This window comes from Balaenoptera physalus (genome assembly GCF_965194825.1).
Source record: "Balaenoptera physalus genome assembly, chromosome: 16".
NCBI classification, from domain to species: domain Eukaryota; kingdom Metazoa; phylum Chordata; class Mammalia; order Artiodactyla; family Balaenopteridae; genus Balaenoptera; species Balaenoptera physalus.
In genome coordinates this window covers 22,878,204-22,894,884 of record NC_138898.1, presented here as the reverse complement: position 1 = coordinate 22,894,884, position 16,681 = coordinate 22,878,204, and the positions used below count along the sequence as shown (strand labels likewise).

General features: G+C 38.7%; 1 protein-coding gene across 3 annotated transcripts in view; it reads right to left on the bottom strand.

The window, feature by feature from the left end:
- Window positions 1-7,679, bottom strand: part of NDRG3 (NDRG family member 3) — a 48,803-nt gene extending 41,124 nt beyond the window's left edge. Inside the window, exon 1 of one of the 3 annotated variants that reach the window (XM_082430316.1) lies at window positions 7,546-7,679. The gene's annotated coding sequence lies outside the window, so the exon portion shown is untranslated. Of the gene's footprint in view, window positions 1-6,052; window positions 6,163-7,545 lie in introns of those variants that run through there. The other 2 variants (XM_082430319.1, XM_082430317.1) reach the window with 2 other exon arrangements.
- Window positions 7,680-16,681: the final 9,002 nt, after the last annotated feature.

Below are 16,681 nucleotides of genomic sequence, written 5' to 3'. Positions count from 1 at the left end.
CATTTATGATAAAAACTCTCCCGAAAGTGGGCATAGAGGGAACCTACCTCAACATAATAAAGGCCATATACCACAAACCCACAGCAAACATCTTTCTCAATGGTGAAACACTGAAAGCATTTCCTCTAAGATCAGGAATGAGACAAGGATGTCCACTCTCACCACTATTATTCAACATAGTTTTGGAAGTCCTAGCCACGGCAATCAGAGAAGAAAAAGAAATAAAAGGAATACAAATTGGAAAAGAGGAAGTAAAACTGTCACTGTTTGCAGATGACATGATACTATAGATAGAGAATCCTAAAGATGCCGCCAGAAAACTACTAGAGCTCATCAATGAATTTGGTAAAGTTGCAGGATACAAAATTAATGCACAGAAATCTCTTGCATTCCTATACACTAATGATGAAAAATCTGAAAGAGAAATTAAGGAAACACTCCCATTTACCACTGCAACAAAAAGAATAAAATACCTAGGAATAAACCTACCTAGGGATGCAAAAGACCTTATGCAGAAAACTATAAGACACTGATGAAAGAAATTAAAGATGATACCAACAGATGGAGAGATATACCATGTTCTTGGATTGGAAGAATCAACATTGTGAAAATGACTATACTATGCAAAGCAATCTACAGATTCAGTGCAATCCCTATCAAATTACCAATGGCATTTTTTACAGGACTAGAACAAAAAATCTTAAAATTTGTATGGAGACACAAAAGACCCCGAATAGCCAAAGCAGTCTTGAGGGAAAAAAATGGAGCTGGAGGAATCAGACTCCCTGACTTCAGACTATACTACAAAGCTACAGTCATCAAGACAATAGGGTACTGGCACAAAAACAGAAAATATAGATCAATGAAACAGGATAGAAAGCCCAGAGATAAACCCACGCACCTATGGTCAACTAATCTATGACAAAGGAGGTGAGGATATACAATGGAGAAAAGACAGTCTCTTCAATAAGTGGTGCTGAGAAAACTGGACAGCTACATGTAAAAAATGAAGTTAGAACACTCCCTAACACCATACACAAAAACAAACTCAAAATGGATTCGAGACCTAAATGTAAGACTGGGCACTATAGAACTCTTAGAGGAAAACAAAGGAAGAACACTCTTTGACATAAATCACAGCAAGATATTTTTGGATCCACCTCGTAGAGTAATGGAAATAAAAACAAAAGTAAACAAATAGGATCTAATGAAACTTCAAAGCTTTTGCACAGCAAAGGAAACCATAAACAAGACGAAAAGACAACCCTCAGAACGGGAGAAAATATTTGCAAAAGAATCAGTGGACAAAGGATTAATCTCCAAAATATATGAACAGCCCATGCAGCTCAATATTTAAAAAACAAACAACCGAATCCAAAAATGGGCCGAAGACCTAAATAGACATTTCTCTAAAGAAGACATACAGATGGCCAAGAACACATGAAAAGCTGCTCAACATCACTAACTATTAGAGAAATGCAAATCAAAACTACAATGAGGTATCACCTCACACCAGTTAGAATGGGCATCAACAGAAAATCTACAAACAGCAAATGCTGGAGAGGGTGTGGAGTAAAGGGAACCCTCTTGCACTGTTGGTGGGAATGTAAATTGATACAGCCACTATGGAGAACAGTATGGAGGTTCCTTAAAAAACTAAAAATAGAATTACCGTATGACACAGCAATCCCACTACTGGGCATATACCCAGAGAAAACCATAATTCAAAAAGACACATGGACCCCAATGTTCACTGCAGCACTATTTACAATAGCCAGGTCATGGAAGCAACCTAAATGCCCATCGACAGACGAATGGATAAAGATGTGGTACATATATACAATGGAATATTACTCAGCCATTAAAAGGAACGAAATTGGGTCATTTGTAGAGACGTGGATGCATCTAGAGACTGTCATACAGAGTGAAGTTAAGTCAGAAAGAGAAAAACAAATATCGTATATTAAAGCACATATGTGGAACCTAGAAAATGGTACAGATGAACTGGTTTGTAGAGCAGAAATTGAGACACAGAAGTAGAGAAAAAAACGTATGGGGGCTTCCCTGGTGGCACAGTGGTTGAGAGTCTGCCTGCCAATGCAGGGGACACGGGTTCGAGCCCTGGTCTGGGAAGATTCCACATGTCACGGAGCAACAAAGCCTGTGAGCCACAACTACTGAGCTTGCGCGTCTGGAGCCTGTGCTCCGCAACAAGAGAGACCGCGACAGTGAGAGGCCCGCGCACCGCGATGAAGAGTGGCCCCCGCTCACCGCAACTAGAGAAAGCTCATGCACAGAAACGAAGACCCAACACAGCCAAAAATAAATAAATAAGTAAATTAATTAAAAAAAAATAAATGTGTGGGCACCAAGAGGGGAAAGCGGCGGGGGTGGTGGCGGTGGTGTGATGAACTGGGCGATTGGGAATGACGTGTACACACTGATGTGTATAAAATGGATAACTAATAAGAAAATAAATAACAGTTAAAAAAAAAACAAAAAAAAATCCAAAAGGGGAGGGGTATGCATCTCAAAGGGAGGACCTGTGAACAAAGGCCATCAGAAAGGAAAAGCACAAAGCAGGATGGGTAGGTCAGCAATAATTCTAGTTTTCCTGGGAGTGGGTGGAATGTACAATGGGAAGCAGTGGGACAACAGGCTGAAAGGGGGACTGGGGCCATAATCACATCCTTCAAGGCAAGGGGAGAAGCGTGGAACTGGTCAAGCTCTCTAACAGACTGCAGCAGGTGGCTGAATCCCAGATGTCTCCAAACACCTCTTTTCTGTGGAAGGCACTTTCAGTTATTTACTTCACTGAATTTTTATTTTGTAATAGTGCCCATTCACCAAGTGACCTGCAAGAGTTTAAAGCTGTTTATACCCCTTTAGAAGAGGCAGTCACATACATACATTTGAACTGTGGTACTAAAAACCAGTCCTCACAGTAGAGTTCTATAAATCAGTCCTCTTAAGAGCTACTGCAATTAAACAGCCAGCATGAAATTACTCAGCCCTTGGCCAGGCCTGGAGTTCTTATCCTAGGAGCAAGAACTCCATTCTTGTGAGTTCACTCCATCATCAGCATCTCCTACAGGAATGATATATTGTGGCAGACAGCAGCTTTTCACTTTCCATTAATATTTCTTGAGTACCCTTCTGGTGGAAGTGGAAGGCAATTTGACAAGATATGCCAAGAGCCTTAAATGTGTTCATTCCAAGAATCCATCTAAGGAAATAATCCAACGTGTATGTAAAATTTATGCACAAAAATGTTCAGTGAACTGAACATATTATAAGCAATCTAATTTCCAAAAATAATGGAATAGTTAAGTCATGGGATAGCCATATGATGAAATAACAGGCAGCCATTAGAGATGTTTTTTTTTTTTTTGGCTGCGCCATGTGGCTTGCAGGATCTTAGTTCCCTGACCAGGGATTGAACCTGGGCCTCGGCAGTTAAAGCACCAAGTCCTAACCACTGGACCGCCAGGGAATTCCCCATTAGAGATTATTTTTATGAGAGTTTTAAAATGACACGTAAATGAGATTGTGTTCTAATATTAAGTCAGAAAAGGAGATACATAATTGTACATCCAGGGTGACCAATTATATAAACTTTAAAAATTATATTTTAGAAAATAATATACAGGGAACTTCCCTGGTGGTCCAGTGGGTAAAACTCCACGCTTCCAGTGGAGTTCCGCGACCAGTGGGTTCGATCCCTGGTCGGGGAACTAGATTCCGTCTGCATGCTGCAACTAAGAGTCTGCATGCCACAATCAAAAAGCCCACCTGCCGCTAAAAAAAAAAAAAAAAAAAAAAAAAAAAAAATCCCTTGTGCGGCAACTAAGTCCCGGCACAGCCAAAATAAAAATAAATAAATATAAATAAATAAATAATACACACAGACATACATCTCAACACTGAACACATTAACATGGTTGCCCCTGGGTTTTAGGACTGTGAGCTTTTCTCTAGCTACTTTATAATTCTCTGTGCTCTCCAAATATTCAACTATGAGCATGTACTCTTTTGATAACCAGAATATAAAAGTAAATACTGGAAAGAAATATAATAAAATACGGTTATCCCTAGGGAACAGGATTATAGGAAACCTTTATTTTCATACTTTTCTTCATTTTCTAAATTTGATTATACACAAGTGTTATTTTTTAACATATTTACTCATGTGATATACACACATTAAATACTACACGTGAAGTTTTAGAAACATGTGAGAAATAACAATGATGATATTTATACAAACATAGTGATCACAAGTTCATAAGTGTGTGTGCATGTGGAGAAGCACTGGAAATGTCCATGGAGAGAGCTGTGTGAAAATTAAAAGCAGTTTTGTGTACTTTTTAACAAAAGTAAACATTGGTCTCCCCGCCTAAGTTGAAATACCTTACAGTGAACATCTGTATACCCACCACCTGAACTCTACCATTAACATTTTACTATACTTAATTATCATGCATCTATCCATCTTATTAATCCATCTTTTTTTTTAAAGTTGAGGTACCGTTGATTTACAGTATTATATTAGTTTCAGGTGTACAACACAGTGATCCAAAAGTTTTACGGATTATACTTCATTTAAAGTTTTTATAAAATATTGGCTATATTTCCTATGCTGTACAATATATCCTTGTAACATTTATCTATATATAGTAGTTTGTACCTCTTAATCCCCCGGTATAATTATTTTTTAAAGCAATATATCACAAACACAAAAAAGCTATATAGCATTGTCTCAGCTCTAATTCCAAATTTTTAAACAATCTCATAAGTAGAAGAAAATTAAGCAGCACTGAAGTAGATAAATGGACAATAAGCCTGCTGATTCATTGTTTCAACTGGCAATAGGCTTTCTCCTTTTACAGCAATTCTAAGCACGTCACCTCTAAGCACCCCTCCCCTCATTACTCTTATATCCCAATATAACTGCTTTTGGCCTCAGGGGAGCTATATAGCAATGACGTCACTAGGACAATCAAAGAACCAAGAGAAATGGTACAATTTTAATTATATTTTCAATTATTGGGGGGAAAAAAAAGGCATGTAGGTGATTAGTAAAGGAAACAGAGGGGGAAAAGGCAGTTCAGACTGAAGTTATGATCTCTCATGGTTGTGATGTTAAGATAACTTCCTGGAATATCATCAAACATCCCTTAAAGATTTCTCTGAGGCAAGACAGAGACCAGAAGGAAGCCCAGATTAACTGGCCTCAGTTAGCCCCGTGCCACATTTATGCTAATGAACAACACCAATGTCAAGGCTGAATGCCTTTCCATTAAGTGACAAAGCCAGTGGGTGGCTTTAAATTTGTTCTGCTTTGTCTCATAAGAAGGTCCAGCGGTCTCCAGGAAGCCTTCAGGCAAACTGGGCCACTCTAGATGTCTCACAGCACAGTTCCTACTTCCTAGGCCTTCTATCACCTGTCGCTAGACTCCTGACCCAGATGCCCCCAGTCTCCAAAACACCACATAAACCTTTAACAAAGAGACAGATGAGAAAGAAGAGCATTCATGAGTGTTGAGAGAAGAAAAAAAGAAGGGCCTGTGATATTTTCTTCTTTAGAACACAGAGAACCTACACATTCATAACCAGTAACAGACATGTGACAAACATTTGCCATCATTCTATTTGTATCAGAACTGAACTAAAAGTTATATTTAATGAGGCCAGAACATGTTAATATATTAGAGCTTCACTCAAAACATCAAGAATTTTTGCCAGACTATTTTCAAGCCTTTATATTAAAAAGTGATTGATAATTATATCTCTAAAACTCAATTTCATTTATATCTAAGTATGTTTATGTGTGAAAAAAAAATCCTGAAGTATATATACCAAAATACTAACACTGGTGAAATAACAAGTGATTTTTATTTTTTTGCTTTTTGGTATTTTCTTATCTATTTTGCAATAAGCACATAATTTTTTAATATTCCATTTTTTTGAAGGGGGGGTGCTCAATTTGATGAAAATAAATGCTTCCACACTTTTAGGTAGGAATATATATACTATTTCTGGAATTCCTCACCTTGAATTTTACTGTCACCCTCTCTCAAATGATCTCCTTCTAGGTAAATTATATCAAATATTAACAGCAATCAAGTTAAACTGGTTCAACCTAGGATCCAAACCATAACTGGAGTTAGATCAAATTAAAGACAACTAACCCCAAACTTGATTGCCACCATTCACCAAAAAATAATATGACTTCTTGTTTTTGAGTAAGGGTCTATAGCAAATGTTTCCCTAACAGCACCTGGCTGATTATGTTGTATATGTAAGTATACCAAATAGTCACACCAAGAGGTGTTTGGCACTGGGATTAAAAAGTCTGTAACAAGGAGCCTGCCCCTTCTAAAGTGAGTCTCAGTCTTATTTGTCCTGCCAAGGAACCTCAGCTCTCAACTCCTTGCCACATCTCAGCTCTGGACATTCCCAAGTGAGAAAGAATGGGCAATGGATTCAGGACAAAGGGGGTTTTTCAACTCCAATTCCACCCAATGGCAAGTTATGAAATGTGATTCTCAATTTCCTCATCTGTAATAAAAACCACCTAATGATATTGCTCCAAACACTAGAGATGATGTATGTTTAGTATCTATAGTAGGTACCCAATAAATTATTATGATATAACTGGTTTGCCTATGAGACAGATATTAGTTCTTCCTTTTGATTCTAATGCTACATGGAGAGATTCCACTGTACTTAATATATCTGAAAATAACTATCTGCCTGTGGGTATACAAGTTGGGTGAATCCTGGACACGAGGAAGTTGGCTTCCCTGCACCTTCCTTTCCTGCCTAGTACCCTCTGAGTCTACTTTATGTTGCCTCTGATAGCCACTCTTATGACATCTACCCCAAAAGTAGGAGAGTCAGGCTGCACAGGCTTATAAGGTTCCCATTTCCATACTCCTTCCTCCCATTTCTTTCAGGGCCAGGCAACAGATAAAGTAGGAAGGTGGAGGGAGGGTTGCTGGTTCACTTTATTGATTTTCAAATTGGCAATAGAGCTATAGGCAAAAGCAGACTAAGACGAACAATATCATTTAGGAAAATACTAATGAGCCAGGATGAATTTTGCGTTTCCAAAGATAAAGCCAAGAGATATCTGCATTTTATGTTAATAACACTTAATGTGTCTTTTTCTTTTAGGAAAAGATTTTGTTGTTGGTTAAGTCTCCCCTCAAAATGCCCCTCTCCCGCCTTCTCTGCAGTGAGGTGACAACCATTTGACACCTGTGACTAGGGTTTCCAGTATCATTTGAGGAAAGGAGATCTTAATTACAAAGAGAAAGCTCCACCCAATAACCTACAACCACAGAACAGGTACCTGGCAGGCAATTTTTGAACACAATAGCAAAATCATTTTAAATAAACTTGATCCAATGACCAAAAGAACATGAAGGAGTCATGATTAGCTACGAAGAGAGATCCACCTCTATAACACCACCAGCACAGGGAGGGAAGCACTGCAGAGATCCTGTACACAGCCCTCCTTGGTGTTTGTACAGTCCTTACCTGACAGTCAAAGTCCTGGAAGTTTCGTGTACCATTCTGTCAACAGAAGGCAGAAAACACAGTCAGTTTCCCCATGTGGCTTCCCCAAATGTGCAGCAAATTCAGTTCACAGTGAAGGCAGCGCATGTGCAGCCTCCTGGTTGCCGTAAAACTAAAATGGTTCTCATCAATAGGCTTCAGAGGAGGCCGGGTGGGTTCCTAACGTGTGTTAGTAAAAGGTGAGCCTTTAGAGGTGGGGTTACACTTTGGCAGGCTTCCTGTGAAGATGAAGGAAAGGAGCCTGGTTTCCCAGTAAAGCCTGTAACTTCTTGTCTCCCTACCTAAGGAGAGCAGTGAGAGAGAGTAAAACATGGATCAGAGTCTGAGAGCACATTCACAACCCACACGGGAGGTACCTGGGAGGAAAGGAGCTAGAGGTCAACCCTGAGACGTGCAAAGGAAGGCAGGAGCCAGAGTGCCCGGGACAAGGAAGCAAAGAAAGGATTAAGAAGAGAACAAAGATATAGGTGGATAAGAAATGGAAGATCTGAAATTTAACAAGCAAGAAAGGCGGTGTCATTGAAGGAGGGAAAGAATGATAAAACAGGGTTCCTAATACACTGGTATATCCCAGGAAACTGCTAATAGGAAAAAGGACAAATCATTGAATCGTTTAAAAAGTAAAACACAGTCAAAAGATCCAAGGAGAATTCACCAAGCTTCTAAAAAGAAATTGTATCATAGTAATGTCTGATTGCCAAGAAAAAAAAAAATCAATGGCAATGACTCAGAGGCATTTTTGTAGCATTTCAGATGCCAGAGTTGCAAGAGTATGACGTAAGAGTATAAAAAGGGTAATGAGTGATGTGTTTGGGAGGAAAAGAAAACCTTCTGACTTGATTTTTCATAAAGTAAAAGCTCCTGCCCAGAAAAAATACCCTCTCATTATTTAGAAACTGTGTTATATCTGTCTACAACAGCTTCCAGAAGGTGTGGAGCTATAATAATTATCAGCACCTTCCCCAAAGCTGCCCCTCCGGAGAAGATCAAGAAATCTGATGCCAAGGGAGTACTAAGCAATCCCATCCCCCTTCAAGAAGATCCTCTTAGAAACAGTTCTGTATCCTACCACCTTACTTCTGTAAAGGTGGCAGTAAAGTCACAATAGATTACCAATCACAGAGAGACTGTAGATGACACAGAGGACAGAGAGTGGTGGAGGCAGCCGGTCTGAGGTATTAGTCCTGGCATGAAGCCAAGTTCACAAAGTAAAGTCTGACGCAGTCACAGCATGGAAAGACAACTAAGATGCCACGTAGATGGGACTGGGTAGCACATTTCCAAGGAATGCCGCCCTTGGTAAAAAGGATCACAGAGTTCCCTAGTTCCCCACTAGCCCCATACAATTCCTGAGAACTCCTTCAGACAAGTCATTGTGTTTAACATCTAGTTAGACGATGAGAAGCAGGAGGAAGGGCCCTCTCAGGGACTAGGGTAGATCGTTGTAGTAGGATATAAATGACCAGCCAGTGAGCCCCTGATCTCTGATTCAACTCGCACCTTCCACCACATACAGCACAGGGCCGGGTATAAGTGAAAATATATTTATAAAATGAATACACCAATATAACAAAATTAAATGCTGAAATAGTTCTGTTACGACTTTGGGTCGAAAACAACAAAAAATTCCACTGCATTCCAGTTTAAGACATGATACGGTTATTAAATGATAATAAAGTAGGCTACAGAATGGTCTTCAAAGTTTGACCTCATCTACATTAAAATATGCACGAAAAAAGACTAGAAGAAAAATACCAAAACATTAACAATAGCAGTTGTTTCTAAATAGACAGATTATGGGTGATTATAATTTTTTTATACTTTTCTACAATGAGCATATACTTCACCTTTTGTAATTAAAAAATTAGAATAAAAGGATTTGGTATGGCACAAAAAATATGTTTGTCGGGACTTCCCTGGCAGTCCAGTGGTTAAGACTCCACACTCCCAGGGCAGAGGGCACGGGTTCAATCCCTGGTCAGGGAACTAAGATCCTGCATGCCGTATGGCATGGCCAAAAAAAAAAAAAAAAAAAGTTTGTAACTTAGTATTTTGTAATATACAACTTAAAGATTCATTTAATCTTTTGAGGAATAATTTATAATGATGTCAAAACAGACCATATTAGAGCTTCAATCCTACTGGGCTCCCAGAGGTTCCTTTACAGATTATTTAGAAAGATTAGGGAAAATCGCTCTAGTCTGAACTAAAATCTTGGTCCTGGAACACAGAAACACAAATTCTGATGAGCAATTTGAGAAGCAGCTGTCCCTGTATGCATGAATTCCCTTACTCACTATCATGTGATCACAGTCATGAAGCATTTTGTTAGGCCCTGAAGCCTGAGAAGAGCGCAAAGGGAAATGCCAAAAGCAGAAAGATGCAATTCTCTCCAGAAACCAAAGTGATCTTTTCTTTGTTGAGAACCTAGCAAAAAAACAATTCCACGGGGCTTCCCTGGTGGTGCAGTGGTTAAGAATCCGCCTGCCAATGCAGGGGACATGGGTTCGAGCCCTGGTCCGGGAAGATCCCACATGCCGCGGAGCAACTAAGCCCGTGCACTACAACTACTGAGCCTGTGCTCTAGAACCTGCGAGCCACAAGTACTGAATCCCGCGCCTAGGGCCCGTGCTCCGCAACAAGAGAAGCCACCGCAATGAGAAGCCCACTCGCCGCAACTAGAGAAAGCCTGCTCACAGCAACAAAGACCCAACACAGCCAAAATAAATAAATAAAATAATAAATTTAAAAAAAAATTCCACGTTCCTTATGCAATGTACGCAGCTGTACACAGCTAGACTCCCAAAGAAAAGGTACTAATAATCAGAGGAAGACTATATAACACTTGTTTTCTTGGCTTTTTTTTTTTTTCTCAAAGGGATGCCAGATCCTCTTGGAGAATGGCTTCAGGCTTCATGAGTGATTGATCATCCTGGAGAAAGGATATGACTGGGTCAGTCTGACAGTGTTTGGCATCCAGAGTTTCTTTTTCTTCTTTTTTTTTTAATTTAATTTTTTTTTTATACAGCAGGTTCTTATTAGTTATCCATTTTATACCCATCAGTGTATACATGTCAATCCCAATAGCCCAATTCATCACACTGCCCCCCACCCCTGCCGTTTTCCCCTCTTGGTGTCCATACGTTTTTTTCTCTACTTCTGTGTTTCAATTTCTGCTCTGCAAACTGGTTCATCTGTACCATTTTATAGGTGATATTTGTTTTTCTCTTTCTGACTTACTTCACTCTATATGACAGTCTCTAGATCCATCCACGTCTCTACAAATGACCCACTTTCGTTCCTTTTTATGGCTGAGTAATATTCCATTGTATATATGTACCACAACTTCTTTATCCATTCGTCTGTCGATGGGCATTTAGGTTGCCTCCATGACCTGGCTGTTGTAAATAGTGCTGCAATGAACATTGGGGTGCATGTGTCTTTTTGAATTATGGTTTTCGCTGGGTATATGCCCAGGAGTGGGATTGCTGGGTCATATGGTAATTCTATTTTTAGTTCTTTAAGGAACTTCCATACTGTTCTCCATAGTGGCTGTATCAATTTACATTCCCACCAACAGTGCAAGAGGGTTCCCTTTTCTCCACACCCTCTCCAGCATTTGTTGTTTGTAGATTTTCTGATGATGCCCATTCTAACTGGTGTGAGGTGATACCTCTTTGTACTTTTGATTTGCATTTCTCTAGTAATTAGTGACGTTGAGCAGCTTTTCACGTGCTTCTTGGCCATCTGTATGTCTTCTTTAGAGAAGTGTCTATTTAGGTCTTCTGCCCATTTTTGGATTGGGTTGTTTGTTTTTTTAATATTGAGCTGCATGAACTGTTTATATATTTTGGAGATTAATCCTTTGTCCGTTGCTTCGTTTGCAAATATTTTTTCCCATTCCGAGGGTTGTCTTTTCGTCTTGTTTATGGTTTCCTTTGCTGTGCAAAAGCTTTGAAGTTTCATTAGGTCCCATTTGTTTATTTTTGTTTTTATTTCCATTACTCTAGGAGGTGGATCAAAAAATATCTTGCTGTGATTTATGTCAAAGAGTGTTCTTCCTGTGTTTTCCTCTAAGAGTTTTATAGTGTCCGGTCTTACATTTAGGTCTCGAATCCATTTTGAGTTTATTTTTGTGTATGGTGTTAGGGAGTGTTCTAATTTCATTCTTTTACATATAGTTGTCCAGTTTTCCCAGCACCACTTATTGAAGAGACTGTCTTTTCTCCACTGTATATCCTTGCCTCCTTTGTCATAGATTAGTTGACCATAGGTGCGTGGGTTTACCTCTGGGCTTTCTATCTTGTTCCATTGATCTGTTTTTGTTTTTGTGCCAGTACCATATTTTCTTGATGACTGTAGCTTTGTAGTACAGTTTGAAGTCAGGGAGTCTGATTCCTCCAGCTCCGTTTTTTTCCCTCAAGACTGCTTTGGCTATTCGGGGTCTTTTCTGTCTCCATACAAATTTTAAGATTTTTTGTTCTAGTTCCGTAAAAAATGTCAGTGGTAGGGATTGCACTGAATCTGTAGATTGCTTTGGGTAGTATAGTCATTTTCACAATGTTGATTCTTCCAATCCAAGAACATGGTATATCTCTCCATCAGTTGATATCATCTTTAATTTCTTTCATCAGTGTCTTATAGTTTTCTGCATACAGGTCTTTTGCATCCCTAGATAGGTTTATTCCTAGGTATTTTATTCTTTTTGTTGCAGTGGTAAATGGGAGTGTTTCCTTAATTTCTCTTTCAGATTTTGCATCATTAGTGTAAAGGAATGCAAGAGATTTCTATGCATTAATTTTGTATCATGCAACTTCACCAAATTCATTGATTACTTCTACTAGTTTTCTGGTGGCATCTTTAGGATTCTCTATGTATAGTATCATGTCATCTGCAAACAGTGACAGTTTTACTTCTTCTTTTCCAATTTGTATTCCTTTTATTTCTTTTTCTTCTCTGATTGCCGTGGCTAGGACTTCCAAAACTATGTCGAATAATAGTGGTGAGAGTGGACATCCTTGTCTTGTTCCTGATCTTAGAGGAAATACTTTCAGTGTTTCACCACTTTGAATGATGTTTGCTGTGGGTTTGTGGTATATGGCCTTTATTATGTTGAGGTAGGTTCCCTCTATGCCCATTTCTGGAGAGTTTTTATCATAAATGGGTGTTGAATTTTGTCAAAGGCTTTTTCTGCATCTATTGAGATGATCATATGGTTTTTCTTCTTCAATTTGTTAATATGGTTTATCACATTGATTGATTTACATATATTGAAGAATCCTTGCGTCCCTGGGATAAATCCCACTTGATCATGGTGTATGATCCTTTTAGTGTGTTGTTGGATTCTGTTTGCTAGTGTTTTGTTGAGGATTTTTGCATCTATATTCATCAGTGATATTGGTCTGTAATTTTCTTTTTCTGTAGTATCTTTGTCTGGTATTGGTATCAGTGGGATGGTGGCCTCATAGAATGAGTTTGGGAGTTTCCCTTCCTCTGCGATTTTTTGGAAGAGTTTGAGAAGGATGGGTGTTAGCTCGTCTCTAAATGTTTGATAGAATTCACCTGTGAAGCCATCTGGTCCTGGACTTTTGTTTGTTGGAAGATTTTTAATCACAGTTTCAATTTCATTACTTGTGATTGGTCTGTTCATATTTTCTGTTTCTTCCTGGTTCAGTCTTGGAAGGTTATACCTCTCTAAGAATTTGTCCATTTCTTCCAGGTTGTCCATTTTATTGGCACAGAGTTGTTTGTAGTAGTCTCTTAGGATGCTTTGTATTTCTGCAGTGTCTGTTGTAACTTCTCCTTTTTCATTTCTAATTTTATTGATTTGAGTCCTCTCCCTCTTTTTCTTGATGAGTCTGGCTAATGGTTTATCAATTTTGTTTATCTTCTCAAAGAACCAGCTTTTAGTTTTATTGTTGTTTGCTGTTGTTTTCTTTGTTTCTATTTCATTTATTTCTGCTCTGATCTTTATGATTTCTTTCCTTCTGCTAACTTTGGGTTTTGTTTGTTCTTCTTTCTCTAGTTCCTTTAGGTGTAACGTTAGATTGTTTATTTGAGATTTTTTTTGTTTCTTGAGGTACGCTTGTATAGCTATAAACTTCCCTCTTAGAACTGCTTTTGCTGCATCCCATAGGTTTTGGATCATCGTGTTTTCATTGTCATTTGTCTCTAGGTATTTTTTGATTTCCTCTTTGATTTCTTCAGTGATCTCTTGGTTATTTAGTAACGTATTGTTTAGCCTCCATGTGTTTGTGTTTTTTACATTTTTATCCCTGTAATTGATTTCTAATCTCATAGCGTTGTGGTCAGAAAAGATGCTTGATATGATTTCAATTTTCTTAAATTTACTGAGGCTTGATTTGTGATCCAAGATGTGATCTATCCTGGAGAATGTTCCCTGCGCACTTGATAAGTGTAATCTGCTGTTTTTGGGCAGAATGTCCTAAAAATATCAATTAAATCTACCTGGTCTATTGTGTCATTTAAAGCGTGTGTTTCCTTATTAATTTTCTGTTTGGATGATCTGTCCATTGGTGTATGTGAGGTGTGTTAAAGTCCCCCACTATTATTGTGTTACTGTTGATTTCCTCTTTTATAGCTGTTAGCAGTTTCCTTATGTATTGAGGTGCTCCTATGTTGAGTGCATATATATTTATAATTGTTATATCTTCTTCTTGGATTGATCCCTTGATCATTATGTAGTGTCCTTCCTTGTCTCCTGTAACATTCTTTATTTTAAAGTCTATTTTATCTCATATGAGTATTGCTACTCCAGCTTTCTTTTGATTTCCATTTGCCTGGAATATCTTTTTCCATCTTGTCACTTTCAGTCTGTATGTGTCCCTAGGTCTGAAGTTGGTCTCTTGTAGACAGCATATATATGGGTCTTGTTTTTGTACCATTCAGCAAGCTGGTGTCTTTTGGTTGGAGCATTTAATCTGTTCACGTTTAAGGTAATTATCGATATATATGTTCCTATGACCATTTTCTTAATTGTTTTGGGTTTGTTTTTGTAGGTCCTTTTCTTCTCTTGTGTTTCCCACTTAGAGAAGTTCCTTTAGCATGTGTTGTAGAGCTGGTTTGGTGGTGCTGAATTCTCTTAGCTTTTGCTCGTCTGTAAAGCTTTTGATTTCTCCATCGAATCTGAATGAGATCCTTGCCGGGTAGAGTAATCTTGGTTGTAGGTTCTTCCCTTTCATCACTTGAAGTATATCATGCCACTCCCTTCTGGCTTGTAGAGTTTCTGCTGAGAAATCAGCTGTTAACCTTATGGGAGTTCCCTTGTATGTTATTTGTCGTTTTTCCCTTGCTGCTTTCAATAATTTTTGTTTGTCTTTAATTTTTGCCAATTTGATTACTATGTGTCTCGGCATGTTTCTCCTTGGCTTTATCCTGTATGGGACTCTCTGTGCTTCCTAGACTTGGGTGGCTGTTTCCTTTCCCATGTTAGGGAAGTTTTCGACTATAATCTCTTCAAATATTTTCTCGGTCCTTTCTCTCTCTCTTCTCCTTCTGGGGTCCTTATAATGCGAATGTTGTTGTGTTTAATGTTGTCCCAGAGGTCTCTTAGGCTGTCTTCATTTCTTTTCATTTTTTTTTCTTTATTCTGTTCTGCAGCAGTGAATTCCACCATTCTGTCTTCCAGGTCACTTATCCATTCTTCTGCCTCAGTTATGCTGCTATTGATTCCTTCTAGTGTATTTTTCATTTCAGTTATTGTATTGCCCATCTCTGTTTGTTTGTTCTTTAATTCTTCTAGGTCTTTGTTTAGCATTTCTTGCATCTTCTTGATCTTTGCCTCCATTCTTTTTCTGAGGTCCTGGATCATCTTCACTATCATTATTCTGAATTCTTTTTGTGGAAGATTGCCTATCTCCATTTAATTTAGTTGTTTTTCTGGGGTTTTATCTTGTTCCTTCATTTGGTACATAGCCCTCTGCCTTTTCATCTTGTCCACCTTTCTGTGAATGTGGTTCTTGTTCCACAGGCTGCAGGACTGTAGTTACTCTTGCTCCTGCTGTCTGCCCTCTGGTGGATCCAGAGTTTCCGAATGACGTTCATTAGCTGGTCCTCAGTTGAGCGTGGTCAACTGAAGCCAAATTCTCTGAACTCATTAAAAATTCAATACTACTGGGGACTTCCCTGGCAGTCCAGTGGTTAAGACTCCGCACTTACACTGCTGGGGGGCTCGGGTTCCATCCCTGGTCGGGGAACTAAGATCCTGCATGCAACGCAGTATGGCCAAAAAAAAAAAAAAAATTCAATACTACTCACTAGGTAGATTCTGGAAGGAGAAAGACCTCCCTGGGGACTTATTTGTCTCTTATATTTGTGGTACAAGGTTCCACTCCAACAAAACTTCCAGAAGTTTCAGGCTCTGGGTGCTTTCTTTTTATTTTCTGTCCATTTTGAATATACCATTAATTCCATGTTCAGAGAGATTCTTGCACTAAGCAGACTTAAGTAGCAGAAAGGGATTCAAGAAAAAAATTTAAATAATAGAATAATGTGGAAGAAGAGAAAAAAAAAAGAATAACTCAAGGAAAAAAGAAGCTATTACTGAAAGTTGCAGTCAAGGTAGAAGCCAACTAAGGGGAATGTTTCCTGGTGGAGGCTCAGTGCCAAATGCAGAAGGTAAATGAAGCAGCTCAAGAAAGTGGATTAAAAACAAGTAATTCTCTCAGTTCAAGCCTGGAGAGTAAGCAAAAAGCAACTGAGAATACATCAGTGTATGAAGAGAACTTTGAAATAAGGGAGGGAAGGCAAGGAGGAAAGTTTAAAAAACAAGGAACTGCCAGAAAGAAGAGAAATGTAATTTCCCAACATGAGATCTAGTCAAGAAGCACAGAGTTGTCAAAAGACACAAAGCAACAATATAATGGAAAGACAAGATACATAAGACCTTAGAACCAACTACCAACAGGAAGAGATTTGGGGCAAATCTACCTGTTCTGTGAACTTGATGTGGGGGGCTGTGTCTGATTCACCACTCTATTCCCAGTTCTGGCACTTAGTAAATGCACTGATTATCATTTTGGAAGAGATTATGAGCATCTCAAAATAGAGATACTCAATTTGAGTAAGAAATGAATAC